The 22,345-nt window shown below is 31.4% G+C and overlaps 1 protein-coding gene across 4 annotated transcripts in view; it reads right to left on the bottom strand.

The window, feature by feature from the left end:
* The window catches only part of fz2 (frizzled 2), a 200,360-nt gene that overhangs the window by 5,409 nt on the left and 172,606 nt on the right, over positions 1–22,345 (bottom strand). Inside the window, exon 1 of one of the 4 annotated variants that reach the window (XM_088264020.1) lies at positions 5,482–5,767. The exons of the other annotated variants lie outside the window; for them this stretch is intronic. The gene's annotated coding sequence lies outside the window, so the exon portion shown is untranslated. Of the gene's footprint in view, positions 1–5,481; positions 5,768–22,345 lie in introns of those variants that run through there. 4 annotated transcript variants of the gene reach the window in all.

Raw genomic sequence — 22,345 nt, forward strand, 5'->3', positions numbered from 1 at the left:
CAGAGAGGTTATATAGTTATCGTGTCTTGTGAAAAAAACTTAATTTTTAATTTTAGTTCATAAAGTATAAAAATTTTTTGTAAGCACAAGTGTTTTTTTTGAAAAGGGCAAAATGGGAAAAAGTAAAGACATTTCTGAGGAAAAAAAGTCTAGTGTTATAGTGCTACTGAAATTAGGAATACTATCTAATAGAGAAATTTCAAAAAAAGAAAACGTTTCTCGTCAAACAGTGGACAGAATTTCAAAATCAATAAAAAATCAGTCACCCGCCACCAGCAATCGGCGAAAGAACTGTCGTAGGATTAGAAAAACAACACCGAGGACTGATCGAAAAATCGTTCAAAGTGCCTTAGAAAACCGTAGTGCATCAGCAAAAACGTTAAAAATAAAATTGGAAGAAGAGGGTATAAATATATCGGTATCAACACTGAGGCGACGTCTTTACGAAATAAATCTGAAATGCAGGCGCCCTGTAAAAGTACCAAAATTGACACCACGAATGAAAGCGGATCGATTAAAATGGGCCAGGCTACATCGAAATTACTCGGTAGATGATTGGAAAAAGGTATTTATTTAAATTGAATTTTCAACATATCATTTTAGTAAATAAACTTATATATTTGAATTAAACTTAAATTTTCATTATTTTTCAGGTCATCTTTAGTGATGAGTGCCGGTTAGAAGCCGTGACAGAGAGCCGTCGATTCGTCAGGAGAACACCAATGGAACGTTACAATGAGGCCTGTGTGGTAAAAGTTATCAAACACCCCCCTGCAACAATGATATGGTCATGTATTATTAACAATTTACCTGGGCCGTTGTTTTTCGTGGAAGGAACAATGAACCAAAATTCCTATAAGCAGGTCCTCGAACGAATTTTATTGCCCTTCTACCATACACTCGACCCAACAGAAGGTCCATACACCTTCATGCAGGATGGGGCACCTTGCCACCGGGCTAAATCAATAATAAAATTTTTGTCTAACAAAAATCTGCCTTTGCTCCCCTGGCCTGGAAATTCTCCGGACCTTAATCCTATAGAAAACGTATGGAGCATGTTAAAAAATAAGGTATACTCATTTCCAAATCCGACAGTAGACTGTCTAAAAAAAATATTCAAAAAATTTGGTCAGAAGACGAAGAAATAAAAAAATGATAAAACAGTGCATTTTAAGTATGCCAAAAAGAATTGAGGCAGTTATTTCTGCCAAAGGTGGAAATACTAAATACTATCTATATTTATATGAAAATATATGCATAATTTAAGCGTAATAAAGTGTTCATGTGTAAATAAAATTCAATGTTGTTTTATTCAAGGTTTTCTCTGAGTTTTTCCTGTTTGAATTGAGAAAATGCGCGAAATTCTGCGTGGCCCTAATTCATTGAGTAGATACTGTAATTATGTATACTTAAGAGCAGGCAACAATGCCATTTGTTCTTCTCGAGTTGTAGAACCGATCCACTGTTGGTAATCCCTGTAGGGAGGATGACTGGTCTGTTAAATAGCCTAAAAAGAGAGTTAGATCTTCCTAATTTTAGGTTTTCTAGATTTAGGCAAATTCTCAGCCACCAATATACGTCTGGTCAATAACCAGTCTGATGATGTCGGTAACGACGAAACCCGGTCGCTGGTCAAATAAAAATAAAGTGGAAAAGCTAAAAAGATTGGTTTTAATCTAATAATGTATTACCAATATACGAATAAATCAGTGTAACACGATATAATGTATATTATGTTTTTTTTCTTGTTTTGTTTGCTATATAAAAAAATATTAACTTTGTTTTGCCGGTTTCTTCGTTTGTTTTTACATATTAGACATGTATGTATACTGCAATTGACTCTATCAGTAGTGTCCATGTAAATTAAAAATAAATAAATATAACAGACCATTTTTATTTTATGACCATTAGACCATTACTATTTGAACCTAAAAATCGAGTGGTATCAAAAGTCTGCGTAATCGGAGAGCATGTATGACTAGATGTATGGACGTGAAGGAGGCGAGGAGTGTATGTCAGGACAGAAGTGTATGGCGTTCCATCCTTTCTGCTTACCCCTGCGGGGAAACGGAGTGATGGTAGTAGAAGTAGTAGTTGTTATTATTTTATTATTAATATGAATCAAAACTCGAATCATGATTCTACTGGTTTATGCGACAGCTGTTTTGTCTCGAGAGGGTTGAAAATACGGATATATTTAAATCAAATCTCGCCGTAAGATTTATTTTAAACGACAGAAACAAAAATTTAAGAACAATTAGTAGCTATTTATAAATAAGCAAAAAAGTATTTAAAAAAACAATGTAACATTAGTGTTGCCGTTCGTCCTTTTATTTCGGAACATGTCGCCATGATTGATATTAATTTTTATTAATGCCAGTGACAAATTCTACAGTTCTAAGTATGCCAGGACTCCAGCGAGTATGACGGATTTCCAAAATTTTACAATAAAATATAGCAGTTGCATCACAAACATCTCATGAACAAATAAGTGATTGATATATAATATATAGTAAGATATTAAGAATTTTGATTATCATTGTTTTTAGTTTCAGCTTTTGAACAAACAATAACAAAATGTTATTGAGGTTACGAAAAAATTTTACGTCAGTAAGTATTGTATTTGCTATGATATATTTAACAACGAAGCAAGTAAATATTTGCAACCTTAAATTTAAAATAATACTACAGTTGATATCGGGAAGGAAGGAGTGTAATACACATTTAGGGTTCCGATTAAAAAAAAATACTATTTGGGTGCGAATTTGACGAAAAATACTAGAACCCACATATTCAGAAATTAAAAATGTAGTAATAAATTAAAGGATACAATATATCATAATTGTTCATCATTTTGTGAATGTATATGTTATTGCTTAATAATGAAAATTGTTTTAAAATAATAAATATACAGAATAAAATAACAACTTCATATGTAATTTTTTCCACGTGAATTTTATTTGACCAGCAACCGGGTTTCGTCGTAACCGACATCATCCCAGTCTGATGATGTCGGTTACAAAGAAACACTGGTCAAATAAAATTCACGTGGATTTTTTTTTACATAGTTGTTATTTTATTCTATAAAATGCAGTTCTGCCAGGAAATGTCAGTACAAAACTTAAACCTAATAAATATACCAATTTTTTGTAATAATAACGTAAACGAGCATACATTGAAATTACCGTAGTTTACTGCCATCACGCCGTTTCCCCGCAGGGGTAGGCAGAAAGGATGGAACGCCACAATCTTATGTACGCGATGCATGTAATTTCGATTACGTTGTAATAAAAAATATTTTAAAAGAAAGTTATTTGATTGCTGAGCCCAAATCACATGTTTTAAGCAAGATAATAGTGTTTTCGATTAACTGTCAAAAATGCTGCTCCAAAAAAGGAATGATCGATAATCGGGGAAGTTTGGGATGACGTCACTTTACGCATGATTAAACCATGATTTTATTAGAGTTTTGTTATCTGTCTAAATGGAAAGCTTTGACGCGTATGTAACGTAAATAATAGATTTTGGCCTTTAATTTTTTTTATAATACTACGATCATTAATTTGATTTTTTCGATTCCTTATCAACAATATTCGATAAAAATATAAATTTATTTTTTTAATCTATCGACATAACATAGAAAACAATATTCATAGATGAAAAATACAACTCAAAATCTGACCACCAACTGACTATCGAATGACAAGACAAGCGTTTGAAAAAAAATGTTACGTTTAAAAAATAATCGTCGTCTTTTAAAAATTTCAAACTTCTTCTTTTACCCTCATCCGTACCCAGTGGTGCGTGGGGCACTGCATCAAATTGATGCAATGTTAAGTTAATCGTTCATTAAATAAGGAAAGGTGATCAGTCTTACGCATTAGTCTTCCATAACAGTGAAAAATGATAAATATATTTTTTGATCCCCCTTGGAATCGAACCCCGGACCTCTAGCACGGGAGCCATACCTGCAAACTACACTACGTAGGCGCACTATGTTTATTTAACTCTTTAGTATTTTATTTAGTATGAAGGAAATGCACAGAGGACAGAATTATTTCTAAAATATTGTATTAATTACAAAAAGTGCATATTTAATATAGTTTTTTTTCGGATTAAAAAATCATGTTATTACTATATGGAAATAAATACACGTATAAATTTGTAATGATACAATCCTTACTTTTACTCTTGGTTAAAAATATGGTGCATCTACTAATACTAACCGAACCCGGGACCTCCGGTATAGTAGCCAAACACAATAACCACTATATTGAGGAGGCGCACAACGGCACAACCTTTATACGAACCAATAATAATTTATTTTTTCTCTACATCAATGATACGTATTTTTTTACTGAATATAACATCGATTAACATATACATATTTAGAATTTCATTTGAGAAAAATAAATATACATAAGTATAAGCAAAAATATACTTGGAATTATTAAAGAAAACACTTACCACAAAGTAAATGGCGAAACAATAAATAAAATAAAAAATATACTTATTTCAATATGTTTTTTTAAAACAATAATAATATTAGGGTGGTTCTTCCTATTTTACCTGACGTGAATGATGGTTAGAGTCTTCGCTCAAGTTGCAAAAGTGAATAAAAGGTGGCGGTAATGTAGGGAAATTTTGGTGACTGGTAGTACTAAATATTTACAATTTTCGGGGAAATATCCCGATTTTACTCATGAGGGAACATCGAGGTAGGATATAATATTTATTTCATTATATAAATTGAGATAAAATGTACCGATTTATGATCAGTAAAACAAGGGCTTTTTGCTTATTATTATTTCATTTAGAACTTCAAAAGTGGGTATGGATTTCATCAGCACTTATATTTTATCATTTATGGTACACTTAAAGAATATAAAATAATTTAAATAAAGTTGGCGTGGTATTTAAATTGCCAATTATTTCTATTGTACTTTTTTCTCATCGACAATATTTTTCATGGATTATAAATAACATAAACGTTTCTATAAACAACCCGTACACATTAAATGAAGACATAAAATGTTTGAAGAATAAAAGCGAGATAATCCGGGTACCTAATGTTAAATCAGTAACTAGTTTACACGAAGAAGTTATCGTCAATAACAAATTTAAAAATACAAAAAGTAAAGCCCATAAAATATTCAAAAACTTCGGTCGTAAATAAGCGAGACGGCTCGCCACATGACGCCGCTGTTAAAATGTACATTTTTTATATCTTATCTTTAAGTTTAGCTTGTTTTAACATATTAAAATAGCTGCCGGGCTTAGTACTTGTATACAAATACGATATAATGTACATAAATGACTTATTTACGAGATTTTTGCCGTCGGGAGTTAGGACCCGGCGCGGAACGCGAAGTAGCGAGCTAGCTGTCAATCAGATGTCAGTTTTATCTGGCAGAGATAGCGAGCAGCGAGTTATCGGCCCCTTCCCACTCGAGACTTGAACCGGACACCTTCCCGACTCACCTATCGTATCCATAACCACCGGGCACAGCCAATATCCGCGGTGCACTCGTTCCATCTTAGAACTAGCCGGCAAAACTACATCATAAACACTTCAAACACCAGACACTAGCTTCAACACAAAGTAGAATTGGCAAAAAAAATATTGTCACTCTCATTCACCGCTGTCTTCCAAAAAATATAAAAGTTTTTAACTTCACGAAGACCGAATAACTCTTGTAAATAAATTCGCGATCGTACTGACGCACCCAAACACACGTCCTTCTCCGACGAGCGAGCGCGAAGCACTATTCGGCCCGTTTCGGAATCGTCGCTCTCGCTCTCGGAAATGAGTTCGGGCAAGTTCGGCTCACAGAACGGCCCGAAGTTTTCCGAAGTGTCTCCGTGGCTGGCGCGCGTTGTTTGACAGGTTGTGTTAGTATTGGCTGCGTGTGTATTGGTGCGCTAAATAGAAACAGCCGTGGATCGGTCTGGAGTACAGAATGTTTACGTTTGCTTATTTTAAATACGTATCAGGATAATGGAAGCGAGCACTAAAATAAGTTTAATCAAATAAAATATTTCGTGATTTTTACATGCAGAATGGTATATAAATACACACATCGATAAATACGAGATTCTTTAAAAGTCACTTGTCAAAAGCTCGGGTCCACAAGACATTGAATTTTCCTTTGGGTTACCTACTAAATTTATACTTATTAAGCTAAGTAATCTTCCATCGCTTTTTCGAAATGTATTAATAATTTGTTTATCCTATTACTGGGAACATGAAACCAATCTCAATTTTAGGTGTGTTAGCATAAAGGTATGTGTAATGCGAGTTACAACACCTAAATTTCCCAAAAAAATCATAAAAAACTTTTTTTAATTCGAACTATACGAGGCATATATATTTTTTCGAGGAATGCTCCAAATTCTGCCTTTATAAAAAAATAACCCGCAAAGCATTTATATAAAAGGCTCGATTGCAAATACAAAATACAGGAATTAATAGAAAACCATAAAAAAAAAAAATATATATATATATATATATATATATATATATATATATATATATATACATATATATATATATATATATATATATATATATATATATATATATATATATATATATATATATATATATATATATATATATATATATATATATATAAATATCTATAATCTTCTTCAAACCCTTATCCGCACCCTTATGGTGCAAAAGGTACTGCATCATATAAATGCAGTGTTATCTTGATCGTTAACACATGAAGGAAAGGTGATCAGCCTTCCGCTTAAGGGTTATATTGAATATATATTATTGTGAAAAATATAATACTTGTAATATATATAATACCAAAACATAAAAAAAACACAATCTTTTTATAATTATTGGGAATCGAATCCGCGACGGGAATTTGCAGTCAAACGAATACTCATCAGGCCACGGAGGTTTATTGTCAGGGTGTTTTATTGATCGAAGACTATACTAAATGGGTTCTTTCGCCACCATCAGCAGTTAGAATCTGCCAGAGTGAGATCACCCTTGAGGTAATATTATACGAGAATGGCGCTCTATGAATGTATTAACTTGTCGGATCGCATAACGCTCACTCCTTTCAAGAACGTCATATTTCAAAAACTTAATTTTTCAGGAAATCGTTTTTAAAGTTTAGGAATATAATGAAATGTCAATAAAATAAATATCAAGCCACTTATTGAAGTTTTTACTGTGCAACAGATCTTTTTAGGTAAAATCTGAAGGTTTTTTCTCCATTTGAAAAATATTTAGTAAATTTAAAAAAATTATTTAACAATACCTTTTCTTCAAAATGTAAAAACAACACTTTCTGCCCTGTGCCCATTAATACATTAATTAAAATGGAGTTCTACAAATTAAACGCCAAATCAATAAATAAATTTAAATTCATACATGTATGATCGCTATTTAATCATTTTTGGTATTTTTGGTAGCGAGACTGATTATCGGAATTTCCAAACTCGGTCACATCACTCCATTACTTTACCAACTGCACTGGTTACGCTTTACCGAAAGGGCTGAGCATAAATTCTGTCTACTCATGTAAAAATCAATACATAATATGGCCCCAGAGTATCTAATAGATCTGTGTATTCCAGATGAATTGGTTGATAGACGTCTCACGCTTCGATCGGCTACAACAACTGGCTGGGTGATCTTACCAGCTCGTAACCAGCGCACTAAATTTAGCGAGCGTGCCTTTGCTGTAACGGGACGATGGCGTGAAATGCTCTTCCACCAGTAGTTAGAAATAGTGAGAATGAGATGATGATCTTTGGAAAAAAAATTAAAACACATTTTTTGCTTAATCATTTCCACCATCTTCTTTTCCCCATTTCATTCACAGTGAAGCGCCCTTTTCAGGTAGTATTTTACGAAAATGTAAATTGTCAAAATGTCTTATTATTTATTGTAATTAAAGCACTGAAGGATATAAGGATAAAACGATGAAGTTTAACAATTTTTTTAAAAATATTACTTGCGAAATAGTACAAAATAATAACGTTATAATGGAATTCCGTCAAGATACGCCAACTTTCTTAGAGTATAGGAGTAAGTATAGTTTTAATGTCAGACATTCCCTCACAGTGTTATCTTCCTTTTATCTTCCATGAAGGTGGAAGCAGAAAGTAGCAGGTAGGCAGGAACCGTATGATACCGTATATATTTGTATACGAGATAGCCGCACAGCATGGCTCCGCACATCTGAATAAATAACCAAATTGTCTTTTTCTCGTGTTTCAATAGAACATGATAAATGTCCGCTGCCTCTCCGGTAAAATACTCCACCGAAAAGCCATTTTATAATCGGCCCATCTGAATTTTTATAATACACGAGACACGAACAGTGTCGCTATAATATTTATCGTTTATTGTGCCTGACCCTTCGAGTCGGACGATGAATTTATGAAATGCCAGAAAGTAATGTGCAAAATTCTAAATGCGTTACGTTGTCGCCTCGCTATTGTCGATTATTTTATATTCCAAACGAATTTTCAAAAGTGAACAGATAGATTTTTAAGATAGTTCCAGTAAGACTCTGATATTACGGACTATTGGGGGGAGGGTGTGTCCGTTAAAGCCGAAAGTCCGTTGTATAAAAATATGTTTAAAAGAAATCAAAAAACTTTAAAAAGAAAATATAAACATTGTATTTAGATATAAATAAAAATACAAAACACAAACAAAATTACATTTATTGTCTTCGGACACTCGTCGATGCTGTTTGATATCGACGCGCTTACTTGTATTTTTTGTCCGTTACATCCGAAGTTCGTTACATAGAGGTCCGTTATATCGAAGTTTTTTAGTATTATTTCTGCCGCCATAAAAAGTGTATTATTACTATAACATGTCCAATGAAACTGTATCACAATTTGTAAATAACATTTCCCAAATAAAATTAGCAGATATAAAACTTATTTTTTTAACATACTCGTACATGCTATCAATTTTATATTCGTACGTTTTAGATAAATTTCTCAGAATGTTTGACGTTAATGATTTATTATAAAATATAATAACAATTAAATTTGCGCGATTAAAACTACGTACAATCGCATTTATTACACTTTTATTGAAAGAACACGTTCATCACATTTAATTGATATAAATGAGTATATATAATAATTACCTGAATTCACATACAATGTTTACACAATTTTTAAATGAACTGGTCGTTTCTAAATAACGTTTAATTAAAAACTTATTATCAATTAAGTTCATTGAACAGATATGCACTCTTTTGCCGAAAAAACATTTATTTTTGTCTTCTTACTACGTCAATTTTGTCAGCTTTTAGTTTTTCAGTCAAATTATCATAAAAAAAACTTTGTACTGAGCAAAGATATTTTACATATTTTATTTGTTTGACATATGAGAATCATATACATTTTTATAAAATGGTAAATACTTTTGGTAAAATGTTGTCGGAATTGAAATTTAAAAAAAATTTAAGTCCCCGACATAAAGAAATAAAAATTAAAAAGGGGATAATTAATATATTTGTTAAACATATATCGCTCACGATAAAACAATACCTCGTTACCTTAATAACAATTTTATAGGGGTAGTATAGGATAATATCTATTTTTGTGTTGTACTTAGTATAATTATTAAAGTGAGTAATATTTTAAAAAAATAATTATAACATGTATTTACAAGGCAAACATCTGAATATGATGTAGTTTTATGCCTCCTCTATAAAATATAAACGAGCTATAATTGCTTTCACGGTAACACCTTTGAGATATATTTACACCTAATGCCACAAAATTATACCAAATGTTTTTTTTACAAAATCCTCCCTTATTTAGCAACGCACAGCCCCTGAAAAATCCTTATTATGATTACCAATTCTCATAAGTATGGAATTTTTACTTAATGCTTTTGTTTTTTATATGCACCTCAGAATTCTTGAGCATCAAACATTCATTTATTATTTATAGATTTGGCGTTTAATTTGTAGAACTCCATTTTAATTTATATATTGACATACTGATTTTTCGAGTCTACTAAACTGTATTTTATTGTTAAAAAACACATAAAAATTAAATTTTGTGACAATTGTTTCAATAATATACGAATTTCAGCTTTAGTTTAAACTTTCTTCAAAAGAAGATCAGGAATTGACCACAAATTATTACACTACAACAGGGTGTGCCGTAATGGGACCACGTCTGGTAGAAATTATAAAGAGCATTTGACAGATAGGTCGTTGAGAATGAGAAATGGTGTCCGAAACAACAAAAGGCAGGGTGACTATATAGTATACAGTCAGTGACTAGGTGGCTACCTGAACTGAGTTATGAGTATTGGCTTATTGTCTCCATGTCACAACCGAATGGAGCTCGACAGCACTAATCCATTACGCTCAATGGGCAGTAGAGATTTCCTCTTAACAGATCCTTATCCGTGGCAGGTAACAATGAAGTAACAATGAATTTTTGTCGTCTTGTGTCACAGGCGATTAAGAAGTAATCTTTAAAAAAAAGATAAAGAAAAAATGCAATCGAGGATTTATTACTTTGTATGCAGGAAGATCACCAAATATAATAAATTATTTCAGTACCAACGTACTGATTTTTTAATAAATACAATTAGCACAGCAAAATTGTGTGAATATTTTAAGACTCTTGAACAAAACACTAATTGAAAAGTTTGTTGTAATTAATTGGTGATGGAATTTTAGAAAAATCTGGTGCTTAAAATCGACCGTCAAGTGTTGTTATACGCTTTGACTTTATGTAAATTTCATATTTATAATCTATATCCATGGCTATTTTGAACAATACTTAGATAATGATCAGGAGCGTGTAGGTTATTTTAATAAGTAAATATAGATAAAGACTTGTTTTGCACTCTAGTTGCTATATTATTAAGGATGGTAAATTTTCTCGGTACTTGGTGTTTTATATTCGCAGGTACTTAATTTATCTATTAATCCAGTGCAGACATAAAAATATTTTTCAATGACGTAGCGCGAATGACCTCTTCATCGAAAGGTATTCCTTTGATAACAGAATGAGTACATTTTATGACGTAATAAAGGTGAAATAATAAAAAGTCTGATTTGCCTATTCATAATATCTAGCACTGATAAGGGCATTATCTATGGAAAAATGTTCAATAATAATTACGGTAAGTATATTATCGTAAATAAACATAGCATAGTAATCAGTAGTATTCAGAAATTAATATTGAATTGGGTTGTAACAAAAATAATGTTTTTATTTTATTATTATTTGTTATTGAGTTTTGTTTAGTTTAATGTTTGGCTGAATTGAGGTTGGAATATTGTATTTATATGAATATAAACCGAAAACCGTGCGCGCAATAAGTAACTCGCTGAGTAATTTACATCGTCCAAGTTTTAATGAAATCCCTTCTAAGAGCATCAGGTAGGGATTACAATTCTCATTTATTATTAATTGTTTTTAATTAAACACCCAAGCAAAATACGTAAATGAAACATTATCTTTACCAGAAAAAAAAATTCATTACTAATTGAACAAATCAAGAATCACACAATTTCCGTCAATCTTTTGGAAATATGTTGATTTCTATATTTTATAGGTACCTAGGTACTGGGTACTCAATATGTATGTATTCTTTTTTTAAAACATCGTGCATTAAAATTCAGTTTTCTTTACTCAGTTTAATTTGTGACCAGAAATGTTAAAAATGTTAACTAGTAAAAATCAAGAGATCTGCATACAATTCGTGTGATGGGGTTCAATTAAGGATCTCGTTTTACTTTGTATATGGTGAACTGAATTACAAAACATAAATAGAAAATCGATATTTTGTACTTGATAATAAAACGAAATATAACCTTCTCGTAGATCTACGGATGTTCGTATAATACGAGAGTTGAATTTTAGGTACAGTAAAAAGAAATTGAGCATCTAAAAAAAAAGGTGAGATCCTCCGTGCATTAAGTACCAGTAGATATATTATTACGGAGACGGTCCCCCCCTGTATCTCAGCTTATCACAATTTCGGTGATCATATGATACCTGACACGCGGGAGAATGGAATGATTGATTTCGGATTTGTGGCTCCTTGACGCTGATGCATGAAGCTCGACACGAGATAAGAGAATAGCGTCGCCAGTCCCCACTCGGCGCATACGAAGACACGACTATTGACCGCTTTTTACTGCACACTGTGCACACCACTGTCCGATATCTTGACATAATCATCATTCATTTCGATAATTATAAATATTGATACTCAACCATTCAACACAATGCTTCAACGGGAGAAGGCGTGGGTAAAACAAAGAACTAGTTGTTTTGCGAGCATAATTGATTCATATTGTCTACTACTATTGTGTTTAGTCGTAGTAAAAGTTGTATTGAATAATATGTGCCTGGATAGCATATAATTGTATAGAAATTATCTAAAATAGGCTCTGAACTTACATATTATAACTGACTAAACACATTTTTAAATAATGAAACAATAACACAATATTTACTAATATTGTATGAATTTACATAGAAAGATATTAATTTCTTGGTAGATTCAACGATTGACAGTCTCTTTTTTAAGAACTCCGGGAACTGATGGATACGTATTAGAGTATTACCGTGAATGCTGGTCATCGATGCAACGCTTGCGATTTCTCTTCGAAGAAAATTTATGTGAACTTTGATTGAAGGCCATCTTCACCTTGTGTTTGCTATATTTTATTTATGGCGACAAACAAGTCGTCAAATAGACTCCCATACAAAATATTGACAAGTCGAATTGACGTTGGACGACAAATATTCATTTAAAATCGCCAATTTATAAAAATTTATTAACCGCGCCTGGGTTCCATTACGTTGTCTGCTTATTACTGGTGAGTGTTTTTTTACAGTCATAATAAAGCTGATATCTAGAATAATAACAAATAGTAAATATCTCATTAAATTATCAATTGTTCGTTATAACGACATGAGTTTGAAAACATGTATAATTTATTACAGATACACTATTGACACTTGGATCGAAATAAGTCGTGATTAAAAAAGAGAGTAGATATTATGTTTTTAAATTTAGATATGCATACATCTATTAAATTTTGTTTCAAAGTAGGTGTTCAATTCTTCCCAATATGAGAGACTCGAGGTAAGCAGAGTAATAAAAATGAAAACAACATAGTTTTTACAAAGGACATAGTATATTATATTATATTATGCGCATAACATGTTATTTAAACTAATGTAAACATTGTTTTATGTATTAATTTTAAATCAAACATAGATTTTTTGAGTCTACTAAGTTGTATTTTATTAACAAAAACACATAAAAAATTATATTGTGACAATTGTTTCGCCTTGTTAGGGCATTATCAAACGAATGACATTCGTTTGATAATGCCCTAACAAGGCGAAACAATTGTCACAATATATTTTTTTATGTATTTTTGTTAATAAAATACAACTTAGTAGACTCAAAAAATCTGTGTTTGATTTAAAATTAATACATAAATTAAAATGGAGTTCTACAAATTAAGCGCCAAATCAATAAATAAAAAAAGAAAAAAAAAGTAAACATTGTTGTTAAAGCTTCTTTTCAAAGGAAAGTTTTGTACATCTTCTATCTTACACTAAGGCGTCTTATACAAAACAAAGTGTGAAGCTTCTCGCTCAAGCATGATAATATGTACGAGTATACATATTATACCTGCCTTCTCGTATGAGTACCTACCCATTAAACTTGCTCAACTTTATTCATAGCTTATGATAAAATATTCAACTTCTTCCATAAATTGACGACAAATTACAGTCGCTTATGAAGGTTCTACGGAAATTTTGTCGTAAAACTAGAAATGAATCTAAATAATAAATATACTACGTAAAATTATACATGGGTATCGATTAAATGCGGAAGTTAACATTTAAACTACGAAGTGGGTTAATCTGGGCTTTTATTTCTGATGACTTTGGCATTTTAAACTGATCCGTTTTGCCTGGACGTTTAAGTTTCCAAAAAAATATTGATTATTACAGTATTTGTTTTCTACCGAAAAGAAGTAAAGATGATCCTATTTTCGTGTAAGTTTAGTGTTTAGTTAATGCGTTAACTTCCGTACGTTAATAAAATTATGTCTTAATTTCATCTCGGATTATATCCTAGACAGGAGAGAGTAAAACATTGAAAAAATTAATAAATCATAAACATTGTTTTTAACCACTTTCTTTGTTGTACTACTTTCCAGTTGGTTTTGACAAATACCTTGTCTTATACAGGGATAGATAGGCTCATAAAATATGCCTCAAAGTATCAGAAAAAACGTTACAATTCAACCATCACGTCGAAAATGTGCGTTGTTATATTTCATATGATTTTCAAGGAAAAAAACATAGGTATAAAAAAAATATATTTTTCAATATATTCCAAAAAAACATCTAATTCTAATTGATGTATATTCTAAAAAAAAGCGTGCAGTCCACACGTGCGGCTTCTTGGGTAGCCGTTCGATTACTGAATTGGATGTACTCTCAAACCGAAAACTCCTTCTTGATAAATTAAATCACATTTCTACATGTTGATCTCAAAATGGTAGCCAAACAACCATTTAAAGGCCACATCGATGAGAAAATAATAAACCATTATTTTATTTTGTAAAATGAAGAATCATTAATTAATTCTGACATTAAAACAAAATCGAAGGAGTCCGAGACTAATTAACGACAGTCGCGTAAGTTGTTAACATTTGGGAGTTCTGCGAATGAAACAAGAGAAAAAGATATGTTCTGCATCTTCTCAGGAGATCTATGACATTGTGTCGTCCTCTGTTCTGTCCTAAAGAGCCTTAATAAGGGTGCACGAAATATTTAAATTCTTTTATTTTTATTCAAATACGATTTCCGAAATTGAATTAGTAGAAGAATCCGTTTTGTAAAAAATAATTTGACAGAATTGCTTTAAATCGGTGGACTATTCAATTGCAAATTTAATACTATACGTCTTTGTGGCGTAGTGATTAGATAATTTGACTTCCATACCATGGGTTTGATGCTCGAGTAAAAGCCTTATCGTTCACTGTCATATACCTACTTTGCACCAAATCAACCCAATACGAGTACAATATCCTCGTACGCATAATGTTGCGTTTACATTTTTGGAAGAGATTGATTTGTATTAAATTGTATGTACTTATGTTTTACATTGATAACTCATTTAATAAAATAAAAAATAAGTATTGTGTGTGGATAAATGAAAAAAAATATGTTTTCCCAGTCTTTTATAAATAAGTTCTTCGATTGGTGTTGTCAAATTCCTTTCAAAAATTGAAAAAAGGATAATAATACAGATCATTTTTATTCTAGCTCGACTAAGCGGTGGTTGCGATTCTATGTCAGCCATATTTTGTCTACAATTGCACAGTGCGCGTATTTTGAAATAAAATAAAAAATAGAAATAATGTAAACAAATCAATAAAAAAATCGTCAAAATCAAATATACGTAGGTACTACATAATTTACTGTATAAGAAAAATAAATATCTACGAATAATTTTCTTTAAATTTTCCTACGGAGTATAATTTCCATTGGGCATAAATTTGCTTAGTAGTAATAATAATGGCCAATTTAAATAGGGCCGTTTTCGTGAAAAATAATCTCAAGTTAGGTTAAGCCAGTTAAAGGATTATTTTGTAATTATATTATTGTACGACTTTAGTACAAAATATTTTTTCACATAAACCGATTCTTTATGCTAAACGTTTTGCGTCATAATCGTTTCAGGCTAGAGACAAAACGGTCTGAATGAATGAAATGGTAAGCGCATCCAGAGTGTTCGGATCGCGAGTGTTCCCTCCGTGGACCATCTGCAGCTAGTCTATATTTAGTTCTGATCTGATGGCGGACCCAGGTGTGGAGTAAGTCCGCAGCATCCCTCGTTAGTCGTTCGCTACTTGTATTCTCTTTACACATATTTATATACATTCTCCGTGCTTCTATTATCTTCCCGACAGCACTAATCCATTACGCTCAATGGGCAGTAGAGATTTCCTCTTAACAGATCCTTATCCGTGGCAGGTAACAATGAAGTAACAATGAATTTTTGTCGTCTTGTGTCACAGGCGATTAAGAAGTAATCTTTAAAAAAAAGATAAAGAAAAAATGCAATCGAGGATTTATTACTTTGTATGCAGGAAGATCACCAAATATAATAAATTATTTCAGTACCAACGTACTGATTTTTTAATAAATACAATTAGCACAGCAAAATTGTGTGAATATTTTAAGACTCTTGAACAAAACACTAATTGAAAAGTTTGTTGTAATTAATTGGTGATGGAATTTTAGAAAAATCTGGTGCTTAAAATCGACCGTCAAGTGTTGTTATACGCTTTGACTTTATGTAAATTTCATATTTATAATCTATATCCATGGCTATTTTGAACAATACTTAGATAATGATCAGGAGCGTGTAGGTTATTTTAATAAGTAAATATAGATAAAGACTTGTTTTGCACTCTAGTTGCTATATTATTAAGGATGGTAAATTTTCTCGGTACTTGGTGTTTTATATTCGCAGGTACTTAATTTATCTATTAATCCAGTGCAGACATAAAAATATTTTTCAATGACGTAGCGCGAATGACCTCTTCATCGAAAGGTATTCCTTTGATAACAGAATGAGTACATTTTATGACGTAATAAAGGTGAAATAATAAAAAGTCTGATTTGCCTATTCATAATATCTAGCACTGATAAGGGCATTATCTATGGAAAAATGTTCAATAATAATTACGGTAAGTATATTATCGTAAATAAACATAGCATAGTAATCAGTAGTATTCAGAAATTAATATTGAATTGGGTTGTAACAAAAATAATGTTTTTATTTTATTATTATTTGTTATTGAGTTTTGTTTAGTTTAATGTTTGGCTGAATTGAGGTTGGAATATTGTATTTATATGAATATAAACCGAAAACCGTGCGCGCAATAAGTAACTCGCTGAGTAATTTACATCGTCCAAGTTTTAATGAAATCCCTTCTAAGAGCATCAGGTAGGGATTACAATTCTCATTTATTATTAATTGTTTTTAATTAAACACCCAAGCAAAATACGTAAATGAAACATTATCTTTACCAGAAAAAAAAATTCATTACTAATTGAACAAATCAAGAATCACACAATTTCCGTCAATCTTTTGGAAATATGTTGATTTCTATATTTTATAGGTACCTAGGTACTGGGTACTCAATATGTATGTATTCTTTTTTTAAAACATCGTGCATTAAAATTCAGTTTTCTTTACTCAGTTTAATTTGTGACCAGAAATGTTAAAAATGTTAACTAGTAAAAATCAAGAGATCTGCATACAATTCGTGTGATGGGGTTCAATTAAGGATCTCGTTTTACTTTGTATATGGTGAACTGAATTACAAAACATAAATAGAAAATCGATATTTTGTACTTGATAATAAAACGAAATATAACCTTCTCGTAGATCTACGGATGTTCGTATAATACGAGAGTTGAATTTTAGGTACAGTAAAAAGAAATTGAGCATCTAAAAAAAAAGGTGAGATCCTCCGTGCATTAAGTACCAGTAGATATATTATTACGGAGACGGTCCCCCCCTGTATCTCAGCTTATCACAATTTCGGTGATCATATGATACCTGACACGCGGGAGAATGGAATGATTGATTTCGGATTTGTGGCTCCTTGACGCTGATGCATGAAGCTCGACACGAGATAAGAGAATAGCGTCGCCAGTCCCCACTCGGCGCATACGAAGACACGACTATTGACCGCTTTTTACTGCACACTGTGCACACCACTGTCCGATATCTTGACATAATCATCATTCATTTCGATAATTATAAATATTGATACTCAACCATTCAACACAATGCTTCAACGGGAGAAGGCGTGGGTAAAACAAAGAACTAGTTGTTTTGCGAGCATAATTGATTCATATTGTCTACTACTATTGTGTTTAGTCGTAGTAAAAGTTGTATTGAATAATATGTGCCTGGATAGCATATAATTGTATAGAAATTATCTAAAATAGGCTCTGAACTTACATATTATAACTGACTAAACACATTTTTAAATAATGAAACAATAACACAATATTTACTAATATTGTATGAATTTACATAGAAAGATATTAATTTCTTGGTAGATTCAACGATTGACAGTCTCTTTTTTAAGAACTCCGGGAACTGATGGATACGTATTAGAGTATTACCGTGAATGCTGGTCATCGATGCAACGCTTGCGATTTCTCTTCGAAGAAAATTTATGTGAACTTTGATTGAAGGCCATCTTCACCTTGTGTTTGCTATATTTTATTTATGGCGACAAACAAGTCGTCAAATAGACTCCCATACAAAATATTGACAAGTCGAATTGACGTTGGACGACAAATATTCATTTAAAATCGCCAATTTATAAAAATTTATTAACCGCGCCTGGGTTCCATTACGTTGTCTGCTTATTACTGGTGAGTGTTTTTTTACAGTCATAATAAAGCTGATATCTAGAATAATAACAAATAGTAAATATCTCATTAAATTATCAATTGTTCGTTATAACGACATGAGTTTGAAAACATGTATAATTTATTACAGATACACTATTGACACTTGGATCGAAATAAGTCGTGATTAAAAAAGAGAGTAGATATTATGTTTTTAAATTTAGATATGCATACATCTATTAAATTTTGTTTCAAAGTAGGTGTTCAATTCTTCCCAATATGAGAGACTCGAGGTAAGCAGAGTAATAAAAATGAAAACAACATAGTTTTTACAAAGGACATAGTATATTATATTATATTATGCGCATAACATGTTATTTAAACTAATGTAAACATTGTTTTATGTATTAATTTTAAATCAAACATAGATTTTTTGAGTCTACTAAGTTGTATTTTATTAACAAAAACACATAAAAAATTATATTGTGACAATTGTTTCGCCTTGTTAGGGCATTATCAAACGAATGACATTCGTTTGATAATGCCCTAACAAGGCGAAACAATTGTCACAATATATTTTTTTATGTATTTTTGTTAATAAAATACAACTTAGTAGACTCAAAAAATCTGTGTTTGATTTAAAATTAATACATAAATTAAAATGGAGTTCTACAAATTAAGCGCCAAATCAATAAATAAAAAAAGAAAAAAAAAGTAAACATTGTTGTTAAAGCTTCTTTTCAAAGGAAAGTTTTGTACATCTTCTATCTTACACTAAGGCGTCTTATACAAAACAAAGTGTGAAGCTTCTCGCTCAAGCATGATAATATGTACGAGTATACATATTATACCTGCCTTCTCGTATGAGTACCTACCCATTAAACTTGCTCAACTTTATTCATAGCTTATGATAAAATATTCAACTTCTTCCATAAATTGACGACAAATTACAGTCGCTTATGAAGGTTCTACGGAAATTTTGTCGTAAAACTAGAAATGAATCTAAATAATAAATATACTACGTAAAATTATACATGGGTATCGATTAAATGCGGAAGTTAACATTTAAACTACGAAGTGGGTTAATCTGGGCTTTTATTTCTGATGACTTTGGCATTTTAAACTGATCCGTTTTGCCTGGACGTTTAAGTTTCCAAAAAAATATTGATTATTACAGTATTTGTTTTCTACCGAAAAGAAGTAAAGATGATCCTATTTTCGTGTAAGTTTAGTGTTTAGTTAATGCGTTAACTTCCGTACGTTAATAAAATTATGTCTTAATTTCATCTCGGATTATATCCTAGACAGGAGAGAGTAAAACATTGAAAAAATTAATAAATCATAAACATTGTTTTTAACCACTTTCTTTGTTGTACTACTTTCCAGTTGGTTTTGACAAATACCTTGTCTTATACAGGGATAGATAGGCTCATAAAATATGCCTCAAAGTATCAGAAAAAACGTTACAATTCAACCATCACGTCGAAAATGTGCGTTGTTATATTTCATATGATTTTCAAGGAAAAAAACATAGGTATAAAAAAAATATATTTTTCAATATATTCCAAAAAAACATCTAATTCTAATTGATGTATATTCTAAAAAAAAGCGTGCAGTCCACACGTGCGGCTTCTTGGGTAGCCGTTCGATTACTGAATTGGATGTACTCTCAAACCGAAAACTCCTTCTTGATAAATTAAATCACATTTCTACATGTTGATCTCAAAATGGTAGCCAAACAACCATTTAAAGGCCACATCGATGAGAAAATAATAAACCATTATTTTATTTTGTAAAATGAAGAATCATTAATTAATTCTGACATTAAAACAAAATCGAAGGAGTCCGAGACTAATTAACGACAGTCGCGTAAGTTGTTAACATTTGGGAGTTCTGCGAATGAAACAAGAGAAAAAGATATGTTCTGCATCTTCTCAGGAGATCTATGACATTGTGTCGTCCTCTGTTCTGTCCTAAAGAGCCTTAATAAGGGTGCACGAAATATTTAAATTCTTTTATTTTTATTCAAATACGATTTCCGAAATTGAATTAGTAGAAGAATCCGTTTTGTAAAAAATAATTTGACAGAATTGCTTTAAATCGGTGGACTATTCAATTGCAAATTTAATACTATACGTCTTTGTGGCGTAGTGATTAGATAATTTGACTTCCATACCATGGGTTTGATGCTCGAGTAAAAGCCTTATCGTTCACTGTCATATACCTACTTTGCACCAAATCAACCCAATACGAGTACAATATCCTCGTACGCATAATGTTGCGTTTACATTTTTGGAAGAGATTGATTTGTATTAAATTGTATGTACTTATGTTTTACATTGATAACTCATTTAATAAAATAAAAAATAAGTATTGTGTGTGGATAAATGAAAAAAAATATGTTTTCCCAGTCTTTTATAAATAAGTTCTTCGATTGGTGTTGTCAAATTCCTTTCAAAAATTGAAAAAAGGATAATAATACAGATCATTTTTATTCTAGCTCGACTAAGCGGTGGTTGCGATTCTATGTCAGCCATATTTTGTCTACAATTGCACAGTGCGCGTATTTTGAAATAAAATAAAAAATAGAAATAATGTAAACAAATCAATAAAAAAATCGTCAAAATCAAATATACGTAGGTACTACATAATTTACTGTATAAGAAAAATAAATATCTACGAATAATTTTCTTTAAATTTTCCTACGGAGTATAATTTCCATTGGGCATAAATTTGCTTAGTAGTAATAATAATGGCCAATTTAAATAGGGCCGTTTTCGTGAAAAATAATCTCAAGTTAGGTTAAGCCAGTTAAAGGATTATTTTGTAATTATATTATTGTACGACTTTAGTACAAAATATTTTTTCACATAAACCGATTCTTTATGCTAAACGTTTTGCGTCATAATCGTTTCAGGCTAGAGACAAAACGGTCTGAATGAATGAAATGGTAAGCGCATCCAGAGTGTTCGGATCGCGAGTGTTCCCTCCGTGGACCATCTGCAGCTAGTCTATATTTAGTTCTGATCTGATGGCGGACCCAGGTGTGGAGTAAGTCCGCAGCATCCCTCGTTAGTCGTTCGCTACTTGTATTCTCTTTACACATATTTATATACATTCTCCGTGCTTCTATTATCTTCCCGCAGACATCTCACGCCCGCGACCACTTTAATTGATGGGACATACAGCACTGCCACGAGGAGACTAATGGCCGACCTGTTTGGGCCGAATGGTGCCAACCGCGATCATTAATAATTAGTTTTCGGCAAACATTATAAATTATTATGCCATTTTCGATGCGGTTTGTCATAAAAAATATACAAGGTAAAACAGAAGATACATAAATTGTATCTTCCGAGAAATATAATTGAAAGAATTTCGACACTTATGCAAATACACACAAAAGCATTAGTAGCTAGTATTATAGTATCATAGATATACATTTTTCAAATATTGTTTTTTAATGTGTCGTAACTTGTTTTACAAGAGCCTTTTAGAATCAGCTGATTTAATTGAATAGTAATTACCGTTTAAGTAATACATATAATTACATTATTTATGAGCTATGAAAATATAAAATAAAGAAATCCAAAAAAAAAATATGATTTCTATTGATATCTCTTTTGATACTGAAATTTAAGTATTTACGACTTATTTACTTACAATCTTTTGACATTAATAAAAAAATCTAATGAAACAATACTATATGGGGTTGGTCAAAATATATTTAAATATAAAAATTAATTGAAAAATATGTATTCGTGGCAAATACCCACGTGCAAAAAATTTTGTCATCAAAAAAGTGATTTTAAATTCGTTTCGACGATAATGCGAAAGTTACCAAGCATCAAGAAGGTGATTAGTGATAGGTGATAAGAATCGATCCTTTAAGAAGGTAGCACAGATA

Source organism: Brachycentrus maculatus, unplaced genomic scaffold (genome assembly GCF_059751285.1).
Source record: "Brachycentrus maculatus isolate JH-2025_06_01 unplaced genomic scaffold, ASM5975128v1 h1tg000212l, whole genome shotgun sequence".
Lineage (NCBI taxonomy): Eukaryota > Metazoa > Arthropoda > Insecta > Trichoptera > Brachycentridae > Brachycentrus > Brachycentrus maculatus.